The following is a 23,759-nucleotide window of genomic DNA, read 5'->3' on the forward strand; positions in this document are numbered from 1 at the left end:
AACACTTAAGAATCCAGTAGAAACAGCAACAGGGTGAAAAATAAATGTCAGATGTGGAATCTCCACTTAAAAAACCAGTGAGCCGATCGAAAAGTGAACAATTAGGGTACAGGAAGTGCAAAGAGAGACTTGAAAATCAGGATGACAGTTTTATTTAGATTTGTTAAAAGATAAAGGAAGCAAATCAAATCAAAGTAAAAGTGATAGGTTGAGCTCTGTTCCCATTTCCAGCACAGGAAAAAAGTCTGAAAGAAGTGCCTCACAGTTCCCAAAGTTGAAGCAATCTACCTGGGGAGGGAAATGGAGTTTCACTAGGTGAGAGGAAAATGCACTGAGGAAGAAATGGTGATTTGGCCATCCTCCAAAGATAAAGGCAGTTATTCAGAGGAACTTCCACAATTCTTAGAACAATATATCTACTTTCAACTAAGCTGACAGAATACAGAATATATGACAATTCTCACCTATAACTTTGTATTCAGCTCCCACATGTGTGAATGTGTCAAACCTTTCTTTTCCCCTGTGGGGTTAATCAAATTTCAGTAGCTAGTTATGCTAGAAGTAAGTTCTATAAACTTAATGCTTATGAAACAACAGGAGAAATTTTTAGAAAACAATACACACCTTAACCTACCTGCACCTGTCCCCTTTCAAAATATCGGTCTGTATGAGTTACTTAATCAAAGAAAAACAGGTCAACATACTAAAACATGAAGACCCTACAACCAGAAGCTAAAGTAGTGTGTTTAGGCAACAATGAAATATTTTAAAATTAAAAACAAACTTTACATTATCTTTAGGAACTTAACTCTAAAACAATAGTCTCATCTTTGTCTTATTAGAATTTTCTACAGTGGATTACTTACCAACAAAATAAAAGAAAAACAAAGACATACACACATATGTCTTTATGTTTTTCTTTTCATATATATATATATATATATATATACGTATATATATATATATAAACTTTAGCACATGTCAGACTTTTTGGGTCATTACTACTTCTTTTATTATGTAGAAAGGAAAACAAAGTTTGTTTTCACAAATAAACATTTAAAAATTTTAAACATTTAAAAATTTTAACAGTATAAGATGACCATCACTTGTTTGGAGTTGATCAGTATAATTATTTCTATAAGAAAAACAAATTTTTAGTTTGCTTCTATAAATTCCTTCTGATTAAAGTAGAATTGAAATGTTTTCCATGAACACTTGCCATGTTTTGCAGTGCAAGCTTTTGCTAGCTGAAAAAGATTGTTCCTTTTTTCTTTTCTTGAGTAACTAGACACCAGAGACTTTGGGGGTAAATTGACTAAACTAAATATATTTTTAAAAGGACCATTGTTCTATTTTTAAAGCCCTACTTTTCTTAATTTTGTACTCTGCCTGCCACACAAAGATAACTTTTGAAAAGAGACAGTCACCTCTCTTTCGTGCTACTGCTCAGCTGTAGGCAGCAGCAGTCTTCATGCCTGCTCCAGCGGCTTTCTCAGTGGATGTTTCCACCCCTGCCCTCACCTTTTCTTTCCCTCTTTCCTACATACAGCACAGTCTATGGAGTCCAGCAATAAAGTAAGCTGACCTAATGGTGAGGAGAAACTGGCACATCTCAGCCAGAAAAAGCAGTGGCCAAGTCACTGGAAATATAGGCCATAAAGATTAATGAATGTAAGGCTCAAAAAGAATATTTATAATTTCCAGCAACAGTGTCTTTATATTACATGGTTAAATAAACAAAGTATGAAGTAGTGAGGAAGAGAGAGGAAAAAAAAACCAAGACAATTGTAAGAGCAAAAGAGTTTGTCGTTTACGGTCCTAAAAATAATGACTGATAAGACATAAGATGAAATAAAAATAGGTTTCAGTCTTCTTATTTCAATGAAGAACTTTAAAAATAAGAAAACTCCATTTAGAAACAAGGAAAACTTACAAATGAATGTCCTCCTGAGTATGAAGGGAAAAGAAAGCATTTTAGGAAAATTAAAAAGCATAAATACATGCAGGCCCAGCAAACTCCAGACTAGCAGACTATGAAGTTCAGGATTTCTTTTTAAGAATTGAAAAAGAAAAAGAACATGAGTTGAATACATTATTTCTTGAGTTAGGTGAAGAACTGGACAACACTCTTTTGTGAAATCTGTTCCTAGGAAGAGATAAACACCATCTACACAGCTCATACCACACATTATCCACAAAAGGTTAAAACAACAACAAAAAACCCACAAAACATTTTAAAGTCCATATTTTTAAATTTGTTCGTGAACATGAACCATGAAAGTATTCCTTTTCATTAAAAGTCAATCACTATGTTTAGACTGTCCTTTGACTTTATTATTTATTCATATTAGAACAGGAATTCTAAGATAATAGTCACCCCAACTCTTTGAGAAGTGTAAGATGTCTTTCTTGTGCCATCATTTCCCAACTAAGTTAGTAGGATTTGATTCACATGGCAAAATCTATAGGTAAGAACTATACATTGTCAAAAAATGATCTCAACAAGTAAGGTTATATTTGTAATTACAGATGCTTTCTATATTTAGCTCCATTTCTTTTCTTAAAAGAAACTAGTCTGTAAGACTGATCAGCACAGGACTGTCTAGAGCCATTAATGATTTCCAAAAATGTTTTTATCTGTCTGTTTCTCTACTAAAACATATGTAAAACTTGCTGCACTCTTTAGCTTGATTCAAATAAATGAAAATAATAAGAGGCAGATTTTATATAACAAACTCACAGCTTTAAAAATTCATTAGGAGCTTGGCAATGGTATTTTCAGTGCATTTTACTATTACCTATTGATCCTAATGCACTTGACTTATCTGTAGAGATAAACTTATCTTGACCTTGCTGAGTACAGATAGCCTGGGCTAGAACCTGCGGTGGCCTCTCTGGGGGAAACCCAGCCATAATCTAAATTACCAGGACACAGGGATGTAGGTGCTTTAGTGTTCTCAGTCTGGTATTAAGAAAGAAGAAAACAACAATTTTATACAGGTAAATAACATTAATATTCTCAATTTTAACCAAGAAACTAGCACAGCCTCAGTGGTAATTTTCTGTTCAAAGCACCTGGACCAGTATCAAAAAGCACAAAGAAGAATGGACTAACATGATAGAGAACCCAGAATACATTCTTTTAGGGTTACAACATCAGAGTAAATGAAAAACAAAAAGCAGAAAGAACTCTTAAGATGCATTTAAATTTTCAGCTTCTCTAAAATATTCTAAAATTACACTCCCAGTGACTAATGCATAAAAGATATTTCTAAATGCTTTTCTTAAGTTACAAGATATAGCATCCCTGAAAATCTTACTCTTCTATCCAATTTTAATCTTACCTTTTTATTATCAAAGTAAATAGCTAAGTAAAAGTTGCCCATTTAGCTTCCTTAGTCTGTAAGATAAAGTGAACAAATGAAAGCCCTTCTAAACCTTTTAAATAAAAGCCTGTTTTGAGACAGAATTATAAATTCCAACAGTCAATTGGACTTTATTTAGACTATTTCAAAAAGAAAAAAACTTCTATAAGAAAATGTTAATTGCCCAATTTTACAGGGCTAACAAAGGATTAAGCATTAAGAGTTCTGATTCTCAAATAATTTTCTTTCAAAAATATTAAAGCATAGAATAAAGTAAGTTTTAAAACTTATAGATTTTTAGTTCTGAAAACCATAAAGAAAATAATTTATAATTTATTTTTAAAATATGATTTCTGTTTATTTCCAAACTGTATGGAGACTTTGGGGTTTGTGGATAAATCATCCTGCATGAATTATACTTTTGACAACTTAAATTCAGGCTTAGATTCTCTCTAAGCTCTCTATTCCAAACACTTCTGAAGGTGGCCAGGCAATGAATGCAGCTTTCATGCCATTTAACGTGACATTTAGGTTCTTTTAAGAAATAGTATAACTAATTGTTCCTTATCATTCATGGTTTTAGTAGTTTGATATTTATATCAATATTGCATGATTTTAAGACAGCATGAAAAAGAAACTGAATAGAGAATTTGCTAAGTAGATTAGTGGTTTTCTTAAGCACTATACTAATGCTGATACATTTTTTAAAAATGCTACAAGAATTAATTGTCCTCTATTATTATTCAGGGCACCTGAACACAAGATATTATTACTATGGCACATTAACTCTGCTATTTTTCAAGATAGAAGCAAGAATGTTAAACATTCACTACTGAATAATTTTCTCGAAGCACCTAAATGAAACATACTGTAATTTTATATATTTCCATCTACAGAATTGCTTAGCACTGATAAACAGCAACACAACTTTCTATATTTTAATATTTTGGCATTGGCTACAGACGAACATAGACTTAAGGAAAAAAAAAGAGAACACCATCCACAAACTCTGTCACAAAGAATAGGGCTCGATTGCTAATTATACAGGGAACTGATTTTAATTACACTGAGAATATTGCTTTTAAAAACACTTTCCAAACTGCCAAGGCAGAGGAGTTAGCAAATCAATAAAATACTTCTACCACGTTACAACAGTGCCCTCTACTGGTATGTAAAAAACTCTGCAGGTAAAATAGGACATTTTCTTAGAAAAGAAAACCAGGAAGAACAAACATTAATTATGGAAATTTTGCTGCCTTTTTAAAATGGAAATGATGAAACCCAACTTATGTCACTTTAAACATAAACCAATATTTAACCTGACATTTGAAAAGCTTCCTGGAAAAATTTACAGTTTTGAAATAACAAATATAGTTTCCAAACATGTACCATCTGACTAAAAGATTAGCCATATTTATTTTAAGTGATAAATAAATATTAGAACTTCTTGTTCTCATTATTTTCTTAATCTAAAATTCAGATATTTACTAAATCTCATTCATCAAATGCATGGATTTTTTTTCTTAGCCTATCATACATGATATCAATGTCAAAACAGTTATTCAAAATCAATTTAGATTCAGAGGGAAAAAACCTACTTATTTCTTTTAACTTACAAGTATTTTATAAAACTATCTGTGGTCTCAGCAACAACCTCTAAGGTATACTCAACATAACAATAACAAAAATCACCATTTACAAGAGCTCACAATGCTGACATGCATTTTTGTTGTTGTTGGCGGTGGGCCTGGGCCCTTTCCCTTAGCTCTTTCCCTCAAGGCTAGTGCTGCTCAACCACTTTGAGCCACAGCACCACTTCAGTTTTGAGTGGTTAATTGGAGATAAGCGTTGTAGGGGACTGGGCTGGCTCTAAACCACTATCCTTAGGTCTCAGCCTTCTGAGTGGCTAGGATTACAGGTATGAGCCACTAGCTCTCTAACATGCATTTTACAAGCTTTGAACCCTATACTGTAACATAGGAATTTTTAAACTAATAAAAATTAAAAGCAGGCTGAGGGCATGGCTCAAGTGGTAGAGCACTTGTCCAGCAAGCATGAGGAACTGAGTTCAATCCCCATTTTCTATCTTGAAAAGAAAAACTGTAAGCAAACATTAAAAATGGACTTCAATGTGTTACTATATTACTATTTACGTCTAGACTTAGCAGAAAATGTTGTTGCCTTTCCACATATATAACTCATATAAATTATAAATAATATATATTTTACAACCATATACATTATTTGTATCACAGATATATAGTTTTGAATCCAAGAAAGTTTACTTTCAAAAACTGTCCTACAACTTTATAACTGTATAGGAAAACAATTTGTCTTACATAACATGAAACTGAGCTTCAAGAAAGATAATGATTAGAATACATTCTTTCAGCATCCTAAATAAGGGGGTTGTAGAGAACCAGGAGAGGAAGAGATCAAGAACAGAAGGGCCACAGCAGGAAATGTCAGTTGAGAGGGCAAAGTCTTGGGGCAGGAGAGTGCTTGGGATAGCCAAGGAAAGAACTTGAAAAACAAAGAAGAAATTAGAGCATAAGTGTGTCAAGTTTTACAGCTAGTTCCATGAGGGCCAAAAACTTTCACATGAGAAGTCTGTTGATGGTTTAACAAGTTACCATCCTGACTGTTCACCAACAATAATCATATTTCCAATTTATTAGGGAAATCAATGGAAAGACGAAATTTACATTTAAATACTTGTTTTAAATGAACAAGGGGCTGGGAATGAGGCTTAGTGGTAGAGTGCTTGCCCAGCCTGGATGAAGCCCTGGGTCTGAATCCTCAATACCACATAAACAGAAAAAGCCAGAAGTGGTACAAGTGGTAGGGTGCTAGCCTTGAGAGAGGAAAAAAAGAAAAAAAAAAAAAGCATCTCAGGGACAGTACCCAGGCCCTGAGTTCAAGTCCCACAACTGGCCAAAAAAAAAAAAAAAGATGAAACTTACGTTAAAATACTTGCTTTACAATGAACTACCTGAAAGCATTTTTATTAGGAGAATATTGCAAAAAATTATACTCCAACTAACCATTTCAAGGAAAAAGAAAAAAAAAAACCTAATTTTGAAAGGGGAGGGGAAGCAAATCAGAATGTGGGGGGGGGAAAGGAAATCAATGTACATATTGCATATGTATATGTATGAGAGAGAGAGAGAGAGAGAGAAAGAGAGCCAGAGAGAGCGAGAGAGCATGCCAGCCACACAAACTGGAAGGAGAGAGGGTGACCAGGAAGGATATACCACATTATGTTGTGGGATTACTATAAATGGTGCCTTTCCTATATCTTCTTTTAACTTTTTTCTAAAATTAGTATCTTTCTTATTTAATATTTCTAGCTTTGAAATATGAGTAGGAAATTAGAATACTAGTTCGAAAGCTCCATATTAACAGAAAGAGGTTATTTTCTTGGAGTATCTTGGTTCATACTCAGAACCCACCCACTACCTTGGAAGGACTGTTCTAAAAGATAGGATGTAGCTATGGTTAAAGTTTCAAGTTTAAGCATGAACTCTGGAATCAGACTTTCTTATGTTTAAATCCAACCTTTCTATCTCCTAAGGAAAGACTTAAGGAACACATTTAAATTCTCTCTGTTTCTCATGTGAAAACTGCGAGAATTAATACATGTCTGGATTATGAATAAAACAGACAACACAATTATAATAACATTTATTTTAAACATGGGTTTGCTGCTGTTAACTCTTTTCTATTTGCCAAAAATACATTAATAATAATCTAATTATTATTCCTCCTCACCGGTTTCTATAGATGAAAACAACTGCAGGAGGAAATGAAGTTGGAATGTCTAAGCCATCCATTCAGAGAAAGATGCAACCAAAGGTGGCAGACTCAACAACACCACGTACCTTAGCAGGAAGGTCTTAATCACTGTCAGAAACAGCCTCCACTCTTTAATGGTCACTGTAGTTGTGCCAGTGATGTTTTATTATATTACTTCTGTCCGATGATGATTTGCATTAAAGAACATCTCATTTGCCTGACAATGTAACAACAACAATAACAAAAATCCAACTCTTCATTCTGGCTGCTAACACCCACACCAACCTTCCTTCCCTGGGCCTGGATCCTCCTCTTCCTAGCAGCATCCTGCCTTTTCCACATCTAACCCAGTGGCTTCCTCAAGTTCTGCAAATCCTCCAGGCCACTGCAGCTCTAGTGATATAGGACATAAGCCACTTGACTAGTCCGAAGCTACAGCATGGTTTTTAAGTAAGTCAGAAAATATTTGGTTCAGATCTCTAATTTCGATGTCAATTTCTAGGAACCCCAATACCAGCATTCTGAATCTGCATTCATTACTAGAAGAAATGAGTAAATCAAATTCTAATTGCTTCTCCCATGACACACAACAGTTTTCAAAAGCATATTTGAAATCTTTAACATTTGTTTTCTTCCCTTCAGTTTGCAATTTAGTACTAGTCCTTTTTTTTTTTTTGGGGGTTGGTAGTGGGGCTTGAACTCTGGGCTTGGGCGCCATCCCTGCGCTCCTCAGCTCAAGGCAAGCACTGTATGGCTTGAGCCACAGCGCCACTTCCTCAATTTGCAATTTAAAATGCATACTGATGAAATTTTTTAAATTGTTTTTTGTTAGTAGTGATCAAAACCCAGAATCTAACATGGAGAATACAAACTGGTAAAGTGAGTTACATCACCAGTCTTGATCCAGTTTGTCTTTTACTGCTTTCTTTCTAATAAGCTAAAACTCTTCCATGGTGTCCTTGCATTTAAGATAAAATGCTAAGTATCCCTCCCTGATGATCTGAAAAGAACTAACCCCGGCTTCATCTTAAGCCACTTTGCCTGGTAGTGAATTCTAGACACTCTGGCTTTACTGCAGTCTCTTGAAAACACTTCAAGTTTAATCTTACTTCCCAGCATTTCTCTTCATTATTACTGAGATACCAGCTCTCTTTTTTGTGCCAGTCCTGAGGCTTGAACTTAAGGCTTGGGCACTGTCCCTTAGCTTTTTTTTTGCTCAAGAGCCACAGCCACCCTCCTCCTCCTCCTCTTCCTCCTTTTCTTTGGGGGGGGGGGTGCTTAACTGAAGATAAGATTCTTATGGACTTTCCTGCAAAGGCTGGCTTGGAACTGTAATCCTCAGATCCTAAGTAGCTAGCATTACACGGGAAGCCACCACTGCCCAGCAGGTACTCCTTTTTAGAAAAGTCTCTCTGTGGGCAGTCATCATCACATACCCTATTTTTGTTCTATATGTCCCAACATTTTACTTCTGGGCATTAACCAGGAGAAATGAAAATATAAGTCTCTACAAAAGCCACACATAAGTGTTTACAATAGATCTACTACTAACTAGCAGACTTTTAAAGAAGTATCCTTCAACTGGTGAGTAAGTAAGTAAGCTGAGGTATATTCAAAATATGGGATTCAACAAAGAAATAAAATGCAATGACCTCTGATGAACACAAAATTCCTGAGTCTCATAAGTTCTATGCTGAGAAGTCAGACCTATAAGGTTATATGCCAATTTTTTCCATTTATATAACATCTTTTTTGGGGGGTCCTGGAGATTGAACCCAGGATATTGCACTTGCTAGGCAAGTACTTTGCCACTGAGCTACATCCCAGCCCTTATATAACATCTTATAAAAGGTAAGTGATAGGCCGGGTGCTGGTGGCTTACGCCTGTTATCCTAGCAACTCAGGAGGCTGAGATCTGAGAATCGAGGTTCAAAGCCAGCCGGGGCAGCAAAATTTGTGAGACTCTTATTTCCAATAAAACACCAGAAAACCAGAGGAGGCACTATGCCTCAAGTGCTAGAGCGTAAGCCTTCAGCTGAAGAACTGAGGGACAGTGCCCAGGCCCAGAGTTCAAGCCCCATGACTGACAAAAAAAAAAAAAAGGCAAGTGATAGGAATGTCACACAGATCAGGATGCCTGGGGGTAAGGCTGGAAGGCAAGGGGCATGAGGACATACTGAGCCAACAATACTCCACATCCTCACTGTGGTGGTGTTTGTATGGCTGTGCACAAAGAGCACACTCCATCTTCTAAGGAAGTGCCTTCCACCATGTGTAAGTTAGAACAATGACTCCGACTTAGAATATATAGAGCAATCTCTCCACACATGTTCCATCTCTGATCTTAGAGACACACTACATTCATCCTAGCAGCATTAAACAGGTTCTCGTTTCACTTAATGTTTTCCTTTTTAAACTTTCCATACATTGTCAGCTCACCAGTCTCAGGATTGTCCTTCACAGCTCAGTAGATATGCTGTTTCTACTGTCTCATCTCAGTTTACTTATTAGAAAACTTACACATAAAGCTTCTGGAGAAACAGTAGTAATTTTTTTAGTCTTCCTCAAGTGCCACATAAAACAGCAGGATGATGAGATGGTAGTATCAAAAAACCCACCAGTAATATTCACAAGCAAACTAAGGTAATTCTTGAATTCCAAAGCACAAGTAGAATAGACAAATGACCCAGTAAACAAGCATCAACATCTGTTCTACAAAAAGTATAACAACAGAATAAGTGACTTTGCTTTTTGAGAGCAGGAAGATCTCTGGAATAGCCAGCAGAGGGTCACTACAAGGTACAGGGCCTTGCTGAGGACCATAGCTAACACTGGGAGGGCATCTAGATGTTCTAGTACCAGAGAAGTCCCAGGTCCTGTGAGAAATGGTTGCTCATACCTGTAATCCAAGCTATTCAAAGCCAGTTTGGGTAGGAAAATCCATGAGACTCCATCTCCAAAATAATCATTAAAAAAAAAACAAAACCTGGGCTAGAGGCATGGTAAAATACTAGCTGAGCAAGAAAGCTAAGCAATCATGTCAGGTTCTGAGTTCAAACCCTGGTAAACAAACACACACACACACACACACACACACACACACACACACACACACACACACACACACACACACACACACACACACACACACACACACACACACACACACACACACACAGAAGAAAAGAGAGCACAAACATGTAAAGTGAGGAATACACAGCAGAAAAATCAGAAATCCAGATGCTATATTTTGTTGTTACTCATTTATTTGAACACTACACTACAACACTAAATGGGGGAGTTCTGAATGTTAGTAAAACTATTTGAGACTAACCATCTAAAAACTGAAGAGATAACAATAAAATTAGCATCAACAAAATATCAGGTTCAAAATGTATACAAAATTCCAAGGCAAAACAAAACTCATTTAAAAACTATGAAGCAGTGCAAGGCTTCTGAGTCCAAGCCCCAGTACTTGCACTGAATCAATCAATCTTGTTGAAACAAAAAAGAAAAAATACTAAGTCATCCAAGGAATAGAACTGATCATCTCTATAAAGAAGATGACATATATACAGCACATGGAGACTGAATAAGCAGGCAGTAAAGGCTCTGCAATCATCCTTACCACATCTCATGTCATCTACTGAAACAGGAGAAAGAAAGGTAATTTTTAGAAACCCTATGTGGTCCTGTCATTCAAAATTGCTCACCAGAAAAGTAAGCAATAAGACTCCAATGGTCATAGAAGCCTTCTTTATAGCTTGAGTTGCCCATGTAAGAAATGTATTATCTTAAAAAACAATTATGTAACTTTTTATTCCTCAAGGTTTTTGTTTTTCCATCAAAAATAAAGATAACACAAACCTCAGAAGAGCTGTGAGGATAAAATAAATGTATTTGAAGCAATAAGCACATAATATAATACTGGTAGATGTTTACACAAGTTGGTTTATTCCTAAACTTCAATGTGAAAACACTCACTCATAAAGCCAACATCAAGTCCTACAACAATAGGGCCTAGTGCTGCCTCTGTGAAATGTGCACCATAGGTCAAAGTTTCATTGCAACAAACAAGAAACTTTTGTTCTTCCCTAATCTACCATTTTACAATACTTTGTCATTTTGGGTCAGTAAAGACAAGGTAGAACTGTTCCTTTATAATATCAATAAAAACAACTTGTTTAAATTACATTAGAAAGCAGAGAAATATTTATTTCTTCTACTTAAGAGTACTCAGTTTTCTGCTTCGTTATACTTTAATGAAAACCAGTGGATTCATGATGATAATAATGACAATGTTGACATTGAAACAATTAATAGCTGTTGACATATCCTGGGCACTGGATCATGTTCAAGGCCCTGTTTTAAAGGTATTGTATACATTGAATTCCCCAAAACCCCAAAGTCAGTTCTCAGACGCATTGATAGAAAAGGACCAAAGTCAGCTAAAAAACTATGATGCTGTTGACCTTGCCATCACCCTGCCAAGCTAGGAACTTAGGAATCAATGTTAGATTTTTGTGCCTCCCAGATCAGAAGAGTAATAAGCCTACAATCTTCTAACTAAGGGCCAGAACTAGTGCAGAACTAGTTGAGTATATCTAAAAACAATCTGATAATTGTATGTGACCTATGTAGTGATTACATTATCTAGGCGATTCTAGTATCATATGCTGGGAAGAAAAACTAAAGTTAAAATATAGTGACAGAACTAATCCAAGTACGAACAATACACAGTTCTGGACATTATTTATTATAACACTCGTTTCTTTGATGATTTATAAATCAGTAGCGTTTAAAATAAAGGTGAAGACTATATTATTCTATCAGAATTCTTTGGGGAAAGCTAGTAACCCTTAACAGTTAGGCAATCACTATTTTAAAGAGCAGTTTTTTGCCTATGGCATGTAAGGGAATATGAGTCTCTGTTCTGATCTGTAATAAAACAGAGCTCAAAAGTTAATATGCTATTGAAGTCACCTAAACCTATTTGTAATCTGTCAACCCTATAAATCCTGAAATTCCACTCTTCCCTACTCCTGCCTCCCTCAAAAAGTCAACTGATAGATAAAGTTTCTGAGAAATCCCTAAGGTTAGTGAAAAAAAAATATTTCAGAAATGTTGAAAAGAACCCCGGGGTCTGAGATAGCTGAAAATCAGTTTTTCCTCCAATGAACGTAGAAAGCTAATAGCAGTTTCATAACTTCTCTAGTTTTCTCCTATCTTTTTCTTTCTTGACCTTAACAAAAACATCACTTAAGATACTGAGGTAAATAATCATGTAAAAAAAGCTAAGTGAAAGCTAAGAGCCTTTCTTAGATATTTATACCCGTGTGAAAGAAAAAAGTCAGTATTTCCCTCAAATCAAAATACAATTACCCTTTCATGAAATAACTCACAAATAGGATGAAGAATTCAAGCAACATAAAATCAAAATGCCTTTTAAAACTTTAGAACAAGTCTGAGTAGAGTCCTGTGACAGTCTACCAAATAATACACTATCCAGTGTCTACCTTAATGTTCCAAAGACTTGGCGGCACCAACTATTATTCCGGAGTACCCATTGCTATTCAATAGGCACCCTGCCAATACCTCCTCCAATTCCAGAGAACTTTCTCCTGGACATATCATCTAGGGAGCAATGGTAAGAAACAGTTCTAACTTGCTAATGGGATATAGAGGAAGTGGATTTGATTCCATTTAAGAACTAAATTCAAAAGAAATTTCAGAATACTAACTAGGGAATTTACAGTCATCAAGATACTCTTTGGGGATGGAACTACAATATTGTTATCTTAGCATTTCAAATACACAGTACATATAGCTTCTGTCTAATGACAGAAATTTTCAAGATGGTCCTTGATTTTGTATAATAGATGCTCCCCCAAAATACAAGTCTCAAACTAGAAGATCAGCACTTACTATGGAAGGATTTGAACTTCGTGAAGAGTTCAGGGAATATTTCCTTTCTTTAAGTAAGAGAGCATTTGTCTTTAAGTTCTATTTTAAGCTAGGCACTTGGTGGCTTACACCTGTAATCCTAGCTACTGATCTGAGGATCCTAGATCTGAGGATTGTGGTCAAAATGAGCCCAGGTTGTTTACTAGAACCAAGATATGGAATCAACCCAGATGCCCCTCAGTGAATGGATGGATCAAGAAAATACAATGGAATTCTATGCTCCCATCAGACAGAATGACAATGTATTTGTAAGGAAATGGAAAGACCTGGAAAAAAATTATACTAAGTGAAGTAATCCAGACCAAAAGAAACATAGAGTGCATGGTTTCCCTCATTTATAATAATTAGAATATGCCTATAAATATACAAACAAACTCAATGGATAGTAAAAGACAAATAGTTACACTTGGCCATGATTAATTAAATAGCAGTCTAAACACTTACACAAAGAAGAACAAAGGAGGACATTAGGAGAGGATCACAAGGGCTCAATAGCTAAGCTCAAATATCATATAAAATGATGCTTATCAAATGAACTCCAAGAAATGGAAATAAGGTGTTTTTTTTTTAATTGCACTGTTTGTGGTTCTTTTTTTTTTTCCTTTTCCTTTTTTCTTGGGTTTATTCCCTACTGACGCTGTTTTGATTTCTGTACCATTTGTTTTGTATATAAATTTAACTGATTTGGGGAGGGGGAGGGGAAGCACAGAAATGGTGGGACAAAGGACAAACTAAACTAATTCAGCAGTGAAACCTACTAGACAGTATGTTGGAAATGAACTATATAAAACGGGGTGAGGGTAGGAGGGAAGTTCCAAGGGGAAAAACTGGGAGAGAATGAGGGAGGGGGTGACACTGTTCAAAAGGAAATGTACTCATTACCTGATTTATGTAACTATAACCCCTCTATACATCATCTTTACAACAAAATTTAAAAAATTAAAAACAAAACAAAACCAGTCCGGGCATGAAAGTTCGTGAGATTCTTATCTCTAATTAACCACAAGAAAACCAGAAGTGAACCTTAAACTCAAAGTGGTAGAGCACTAGCTTTGAACAAAAAGAGCTCAGTGCAGTACCCAGGCCCTAGTTTAAGCCCTATGACCACACACACACACACACACACACACACACACACACACACACACACACACACACACACACACACACACACACACATGGTAATACCAACATTTTTCAAATCCGTATTTATTATTATTATTATTATTTTGGGTCCGATTGTAGGGCCTGAACTCTGGGCTTGGGCGCTGCCCCTCAGCTCTTCAGCTCAAGGCTAGCACTCTACCACTTGAGCCACAGCGCCACTTTCAGCTTTTTCCTTTTTGCTTATGTGGTGCTGAGGAATCGAACCCAGGGCCTCATGCATGGAAGGCAAGTGCTCTACCACTGAGCTACCTTCCCAGCCCTCGTATTTATTATAAAAAGTGAGAGTCAGGCTGGGAGTGTGGATTAGTGGTAGAGTGCTTGCCTTGCATCATGAGGCCCTGGGTTTAATTCCTCAGAACCACATAAGCAGAAAAAGCTGGAAGTGGCACTGTGGGTCAAGTGGTAGAGCACTACCCTTGAACTGAAGAGCTGAGGGACAGTGCCCAGGCCCAGAGTTCAGGACCCCCTAAAAAGTGAGAATCACACAAGAGTATGACAGTATAAGTAAATGATTTAAAGTGAGACCAAATATAAGATTGGAACTCAATTACATAAAAAACAAAGCTAATAATTTCTCAACATTACCACTCCCAATGATGTTATTGCTGTTATTCATATCCATTCTATCTGTTTGATGGGAATGCTATATAAGGGTGGAGGTCATGGTTTTATTCCATATACAACACATTCAGTAGCATCCCACTGGAGGTTTGAAATTGACTGTGATGAGAGTACTTATACCACAAAAACCAACCAGTGCTACAAAACACAGAATGATCAACTATGGTGATAAATCAAGATGTAAAAACTTATGGAGACTATAGCTGTTTCACTGTGAATAGTGTAAAAAAAAAACTGAGGAAATATTCTTCTAGTACTCAATGACTAGTATGAAACTCATCAAGTCACTCATATCTAACAAATCTGTGAAGTTATGATGTGCACATTTAATGTTTCACATTGTGTTCTTCATTAACAAAAGGAAAAATATAAACCAATATTCATGCTGGAAATACTGATTTGTCAGTTGTAACAGTAATTTGGTGACAGATACAAGAGTTCAGTAAATATCAACAAAGAATTCATTTTTTTTTTTTTTTGGAACACTTAAATCTGTGCGTCTTGCTGTGTTTAGCATAATAGTAGGTACAGCATGTAGATGATACAGATGCTTCTTTACAATTATCTTTGTGTGTCTGTGTGCCAGACCTGGGGCTTGAACTCAGGCCTGGGTGCTGTCCTTCAGCATTTCTGCTCAAGGCTAATGCTATACCACTTGAGCTACAGACCCACTTTGGATCGATCTGTTTGGTTAATTATAGATAAGGGCTTCACTGTCTTTCCTGTCTGGGCTGGCTTGGAACCACGACCCTCAGGTCTCAGCCTGAGTAGCTAGGACTACAAGCATAAGCCACTTGTGCCCGCTCTCTACTTACCTTTTGAAGAATCAAAATCAGGGACAAAGTTAAAAAATAAACCCTATAAATATTTCCGAATATGCATTTGCTGACAAGAATAACTGCTTCTGATAAGCCTCAGATATATTTTCCTTGTAAATGGAATGGGTCTCGCTTCCTCCTCAATTTCTCAATCCCTCAATCAAAGGGGAGAGTCAATTTCTGTAATGAAATCACTGGGTCCATCCATCCGCTAAATGACAGTTATGGTGGATTGAGTGGTGTGCTGATAAGTGTGTAAAGCTGCATGAAGGGATGCACAGGTAGATGTTTACTAAGTTTTACCAATATATCAAAGATTATAGAAAATTAGTTACAAATCACAAAAAGTATAATTTCTTATAAATTCTATATGATCAATTAATTCTCAGAATATTTTGGTCAATATTTGCTCATGTATCAATAGTCAACCAATGGCTGCAACTGGTGAATGAGTATACTTCTATCTCGTGTGTGTGTGTGTGTGTGTGTGTGTGTGTGTGTGTGTGTGTGTGCGCGCGCGCGCGCGCACACACACACACCAGTCCTGGGCTTAAGCTGGGCTTGGACACTGTCCCTGAGCTTTTGTATTCAAGGTTAGCACTCTACCTTGAGCCACAGCTCCACTTTTGTTTTTTTGGAGGCTAATTGGAAATAAGAGTCTCAAGGATTCTTCCTGCTCGGGCTGGCTTCAAATCATGATCTCCAAATCTCAGTCTCTTAGTAACTAGCATTATAGGTGTGAGCCACTGGCATTTAGTTTGAATAAGTGTATTTCTGACATGAATATCAGTTTAGGCCACAAGACAGAAAGCTTTTACAAGCCACAGAATAAACATCTTAAGCTTGTAAACTACAGTTGATGTAACTACTACTTCTCTCTGACAATACAGCATCAAAATAGATGTTGACAACATGTAACCAGGCACAGCTGTATTCCAATGAAATCTTATTAAAGAATCAGGCTGCTAGCCAGGCATACTTTGCTGACCTCTAGTTTAGTCTAGAGTAGAACACAGAAGGGAAAAGAACTTCTCTTGTTAAAGATGGGAGCAGCATCTCTGCTTAACTGTGTAACAATTTTACAATACCAGAAGAGTATTTCCTCATTTTTGATACTATTTACTATTTTGGTTCTATTCTATTTTGGTTCACATTCTGAAGTTTAAGACACTTTTTCAACATTTTCCACCATCACTTTCTCAAATGTAGATTATTAACACAATGATAAATGAAGTCAGGATTTATAGCATTTGTTGATTTCTGTAATGGAAACACTACCATGTAAACAATGGCCAATTTCCAACTACCATATGCTATTACTGAATGTGGAGTTGAAAGATGTTCATTCAAATATAATTATACAGTATTTTCCCTATATAATATAATCCACGTAACCTTGAGGATGAAATACCTTGGGAATAATTGGTTTTGAATTATTTTGCACTTATTCTTAATTTTCAGCTCATATGATTTAATTTATAATAAATTAGCCTCCCATTTCTTGAAGTCTTAACAATGTTTAATAGTCAGCTCCCCTAAGTAGGTATGAGCAAACTCCTGCACACTCCAGGTCCCACAAGCAAAAATGGAGTATCACAAACAATGATGGATAATTTTATAACTGCATGGGACCAACACTCATCCAATTTGTTTAAACCTACCATTCATAATGATACTTAGAAATTGGGTACCAGTAGCTCATGCCTGTAATCCTAGCTACTCAGGAGGCTGAGATAGGAGGATCACAGTTTGAAGGAAACCAAGACATGACTCATACCTCTAATTAACCACCAAAAATGCCAACATGGAGCTGTGGTTAAGCACTAGCCTTGAGGAAAAAAAATACCTATTAGAGAGTGCCCAGGCCCTAACTTCAAACTCCAGGACCAAATACACATACACACACACACACACACTCACTAATATCTCTTACTTTTTATGTTTGTTTTGTACTGAGTTATGAATTCAAGGACTTTCACTGACTAGCACATACTCTACTCACTGAATTATACCTTTAGCTCTTCCTTGCTTTACAAGCAACCTGTACTCTATATGATCACATAACTATTGTATATATGATTTGTTTTAAAATTTAGCCTACCCCCAATGACTTCACACATTCCATGCAATAACCCAAAGTCTTTCCTAAAAAACAAATGGCATAATGTATCCTAATTATTCCTTTTGGGTCTTTGAACCTTTGGGATAATCACTTAGTAGTGGGAACAGCACTTACAAAATTAGATTCTAAGTCCAAAAATAGGCCAATTAAAAAAAATAGTTCTTTAGCATCATACTGCCTGTATTCAAATTTTGGACCTCCAAGTTACTAACATGTGATCTTAAAAGTTATCATGCCGACAACGCATGTTGCTCATCTATGAAATAAAGATCCTATTAGTACTTCAATGGTTTTGATGAAGATTAAATAAGTCAGTATGTGGAAAGTCCTTAGATCAGCATGTGGCACATAGGTAAAGAGTTTTCAAGTGCTGTTGCAGCTACTATTTCATCAAATCCAGAATTTAGCTTCTTGTCCTTCAGGGCATGATTTAATCTCACCATGTGTTATATTTCCTTTTGCTACCAAAGTGTAAAAATGCCAAGCTGAAAAAGAAACCTCTCGAAAGGATCTGTCCATGAAACATTTGTTAAAATATTGAACATACTTTTATTGTCACAGTAGGTTAAATACCACTTGACAATTCTGTAGTATTTCTAAAGAGAGCCATGATAATGTGCCGTATAAATATCTAAACGCACAAAATTTCATTCCATCTATTTTACTTTTTCCCAAAGCATTTTTCTGAATCCCACAGAGAGAGAGTTCTAGGTATCCTTTCCTTCCTGACAAAGCCACCTTTAATAAAAATGCATGCACTAACAACTTCATTTGAGGTTAAACTTTTAAAAATATTCTTCAAATGCAAACCTAAAGTCCATCCCTGTTTTGTATTTAATTTGCAACAGGATATCTGGCAGCTGTCAAGGGACCTGGAAAAGCTTGTTAGTTGATGACTGGATGCCTGCTGAGATGGGCTCCACACGCAGGTAATGCTCAACTGTAGACAAAATCTTCTGACCTACCTCTCACGCTCCTTTAAAGTTAATCTGAATACATTGCACATGAAAGGAAATGAAAAATAAGGTTTTCTCCTTTACCAGGGCACTGGGACTTCCTGAGTTTTCCATTCCATTGCTGATTGGTCCAACACTACTATTTCTTTCTAGCTATTCCCCATTGTGTCTGCCAGCCATAATTAGAGCTGTGCACTAAAGGAAGGTGTTAAAATATAACAATGCCATCGGTTGGACAAGTACTTTTTACTTTAACCCTCAGCTTATCAGGAAGAATAGCCACTAACATTTAACAAATGGGTCTAATAGAATCTTTTTTTTTTAATCTTAGATGCATTTTGTGCATAATTTACAAAAGTATGTGTAAATAATAATGAAATGAAAATAATTTTATTTGCAATTTTTTTTGGGGGGTCCGGTCGTGGGGGCCTGAACTCTGGCCCTGGGTGCTGTCCCTCAGCTCTTCAGCTCAAGGCTAGTGCTCTACCACTTGAGCCACAGCACCACTTCCAGCTTTTTTCTTTTTGCTTATGTGGTGCTGAGGAATCGAACCTAGGGCCTCATGTATGCAAGGCAAGCGCTCTACCACTGAGCTACCTTCCCAGCCCCTTTATTTGCAATTTTATTATAAACTTAAATATACCGAATTCTTTATGTCATATCAGTCAGCATAGAATAACAAAGTATTTTCATAATATTGTCTTATAGTCTCTTAAAAACTAGATGACTTGGGTTCTTAGCCCAGTCACTGCACTACTAAGCTCTTCTGTTGAATATTAGAGACTATTTTCTTTTCTTTTTTTTTTTTGGGGGGGGGGGGTCCGGTCGTGGGGCCTGAACTCTGGGCCTGGGCGCTGTCCCTCAGCTCTTCAGCTTAAGGCTAGCGCTCTACCACTTGAGCCACAGTGCCACTTCCGGCTTTTTTTTCTTTTTGCTTATGTGGTGCTGAGGAATCGAACTCAGGGCCTCATGCATGCAAGGCAAGCACCCTACCACTGAGCCATCTTCCCAGCCCCTAGAGACTATTTTCTTAGAAATATATCAATTATCAAAATTGAAAAATCCATAGGGGATGTTCTGAGAGACTTAAAAGATTGCAATTACACTTACAGGATCAATTCCATTATCAAAGTCAGAAATGCTATCTTTTTGCATTATTGTAATTTACTAATAATCATAAAACATGTCAGTTTTTATTATTAGTAGAGATAAAAAATTTTGAATTTTGAATTGCATTGATATGAAAGATAAAAGCAGACTAAAAGAACAGTGTTTTCAGACATCTTTCTAATACCCTCTGTTGTTCATCTTTAAGACAGTGTCTTCCTCTGTAGTCCAAGCAGGCCTCAAATTCAATATTCTTCTGCTTTGGCTTCCTGCCATATTATAGTCATAAGCCACCACTCAAAGTCTAATATACTCTTTTAAAAACTATTTATTTATGGGCTTGGAATGTGACTTAGTGGCAGAGTACTTGCCTAACATGAATGAAGCCCTGGGTTTGATTCCTCAGGATCACATAAACAGGAAAAGCCAGAAGTGAAGTTGAAGTCCAAGTGGCAGAGTGCTAGCCTTGAACAAAAGAAGCTCAGAGACAGTGCCCAAGGACTGGCAAAAATAAATAATTAAATAAAAATTTATTATTATTAAGAAGTTGTACAAGGGATTTCAATTCCAGAAGTCAGGTTATGAGTACAATGCATGCTGGTCCATGGCACCCCTTCCATCATTCTCACCCCTCTTTCTTCATCCATTCCTATCCTCAAGTTATATAGTTCAATTTTTACATTGAGTACATTGGATGACTGTATTTGCTTAACAACGCCCCCCCCCCCCGCCCCCCTATTTTTTTGTCAGTTGTAGGGCTTGAACTTGGGGCCTGGGCATTTTCCCTGAACCACTTTGTGCTTAAGGCTAACGTTCTACCATTTGTGCTACAGCGCCACTACTTTTGGTTTTTGAGTGGTTAACTGGAGATAAGAGTCCCACAGAGACTTTTCTGCCCAGGCTGGCTTTGAACTGTGATCCTCAGATCTCAGTCTCTTGAGTAGCTAGGATTACAGGTGTGAGCCACAGGTGTCTAGCAATTCACCTTTTTTAATATGCTACTGAAATATAATATTCTGAGTCCAACAATATGATCAAGGATGAGTATTTCACTATAAGGTTTTCTTTTCTAGGCAATTTAATCGTTTTCCTATTTCCCTATTATTATTTTACTTTCTCAGAATATTTGAGTCATTGGTGAGTAATAATTTTTATCATGATAAAATCATTTCAAAATGAAGGAATATATGACTACTCAAATTACATGTTTCAAATTCTCAATTCTTTTATTTATTTTATTATTTTTTTTTAAATTTTTTGGGTCCGGTCGTGGGGCTTGAACTCTGGGCCTGGGCACTGTCCCTCAGCTCTTCAGCTCAAGGCTAGCACTCTACCACTTGAGCCACAGTGCCACTTCCGGCTTTTTTTTCTTTTTGCTTATGTGGTGCTGAGGAATCGAACCCAGGGCCTCATGCATGCAAGGGAAGCCCTCTACCACTGAGCCACCTTCCTAGCCCTCCCAATTCTTTTAAAGAATACATTTTTCTTTGTTCTTCTGAGAGTCTCTCCAAGGAAAAATCCTTTCAAACAATAAACACTGTGCAGAAAAGAAACATAAAGACAGAAGTAGAGACAATGGACTCTATAAATAGTATACCAAGAATAAAAACACTTTTCCCCAAATTATGCTCCAAAACTTAAAAAGTATAAACAAAACATCTATTAAATTAGAATATTATTTTAGGGGGAAGAATGAAATGAGTATTCTATATTACCAATCCTAATATAGACTAATATTTTAAACAAAAGCTATTTTTTAAAACTTCATACCTTAGCTGATATTGGTGGGCTTATGCCTGTAATCCTAGCCCCTCAGGATGTTAGGATCTGAGGATCATAGCTCAATAGTTCAACGTCAGCCCAGACAGGAAAGTCTTATCTCCAAATAACTACTAGAAAACCAGAAGTGGAGTTGTGACTTAAGCACTAGTGCACTAGCCTTGAGCAAAAAAGCTCAGGGACAACACCCAGGCCCTGAGTTCAAGCTCTGTGACTGACAAAATCAAAATCAAAACAAAACAAAACATTAAACCAAACCAAAAAACCCAACTTTATACCTTTAGCCCAGTTTAATAGCACAAGACAGTAATCTCATCTACTTAGGAGGCTGAATCAGGAAGGTTATAGGAAGTTTGAGGCCAGACTGGGCAATACTTTTATCCCCTAAAGCATACGTTTAAACTCAGTATTAAAATTTTCAAGCAACTGTAAAACATGATTTTGAAAAGCTACTTGCATAAAAATACTTATCACAGTAGTATCAGAGTGTGTTAAAAATTAGAGGCTGTCTAAATATTTAACACTTACGCATGACCTAGGATTCTGCCATTTGAAATAATGGTTATAAAGACTGCGTAGGGCCAGATGTGGTGGAGATTACTTATAATCCCAGCTATTTAAGAGGTAGAGTCAGGAGGACCTTGAATTTCAGCTAGAATGGACAAAAAGGTAGGCTAACTATATCAAAAAACAATATACACAAAAGTAGAACAACATTTGCCCAGCATTGCCTAGGAGATATTGAGTCCCCAGTACCCTAAAATAACAAAACCAAAACCAAATATTTCTATATATTCTATACATTCCCAAATATATGCCTATATAGTAATATGGAATAATGTTCTTCACCTTTATCACAGATGAGATGTCTCAACTTTCATTTTAAATCTCAGCAGTTACCATGGACATATACTCACAGATACTCAGCACTTCAGATAAAATTATCTAACAAACTTGAATGTCTGTAATACCACCTATTCCAAACATAATCTTGCTCCTACATTCCTATCGTGAATAACAGAACCACTCAAACCAAACCATTTCAATTCATTTTATACATTTCCTATTTATTGCTAGACCTAGCACTGGCCAGGAAAGAAAAATTAGTTAATGGCTAGCATTCTGTAAGTGAAAAAGAAAATGACAAATGCAGTACTTACATAAAAATTCACATGCTATGTTAAAATAGGTACTTCACACACATATAAACACACACAGAGTTGGATGACTATCAAAATAATATCAGTGGGCATCCATTGGGAGATCTTTGTTTTTTGTAGTTCCCACATTTCAGGGAAAAGTCTTAAAGCGAAATGACCCTCCCCTTCAAAAATGTTTAATCTAAGCTAGTGAGAAAATTATACTTTGAAATTCAATTCCAGTGAGAGTGCTAAGATACTGGTATAATCACACATTCATTACGGCCTTGTAAGCTGATCCGATTCTTTTGGAAAGCAATACGCAATATGTGTCAAAAACCATAAATGTGTTCATACCTTTGACCTAAGAACTCCTGGGAATTGATCATAAGGAAATAATGTAAAAAAATATGCACAAGGATATTTTTGATGTGATGCTGTGTTATTTTAAAATAATAAAGTGAATAAGAGAATAGCTAAATAATGTACATTCTTTAAAAAGCAGGAAAATCAAAAAATACATAGAGACAATAAAACACTATAACAGATAATAGAACTCTTTTAAAAAAGGATGAGGATAAGCTGCTGGAGGTACTTTCTAAAGTATCTTTTAATGGAACTTTAAGGAGAATGTTTAGAAACCAAAATCTGAAAGGAAAAACAAGCAACAATTGATAATAATTTCCAATTCTAGGAAGATAATCCAAAGATTCAGAGAGAATAATGTAAAGCCTCTGCTACAAAGAATTCTGTTCCAGAGACAGAAATTTCCTTAAGGCAAATAAACATTAAGTATAGTCATATGTAATCATTCTAAGTTCCATAGAAGCAACATTATACGCAAAACTGTCATTATTCTTTCTAAATCAAGCCAGGAATGTTTTAAGTTGTATTCTCTTTCTCAACACTTTGGCATTTAATTGGAG

General features: G+C 36.2%; 1 protein-coding gene across 1 annotated transcript in view; it reads right to left on the reverse strand.

Annotated features, from left to right (window-relative positions):
* Taf3 (TATA-box binding protein associated factor 3) overlaps positions 1–23,759 on the reverse strand; it is a 146,496-nt gene that overhangs the window by 106,785 nt on the left and 15,952 nt on the right. The gene's annotated exons all lie outside the window — the stretch shown is intronic.

This window comes from Dipodomys spectabilis, unplaced genomic scaffold (assembly GCF_019054845.1).
Source record: "Dipodomys spectabilis isolate Male_0828 unplaced genomic scaffold, ASM1905484v1 ptg000096l, whole genome shotgun sequence".
NCBI lineage: Eukaryota > Metazoa > Chordata > Mammalia > Rodentia > Heteromyidae > Dipodomys > Dipodomys spectabilis.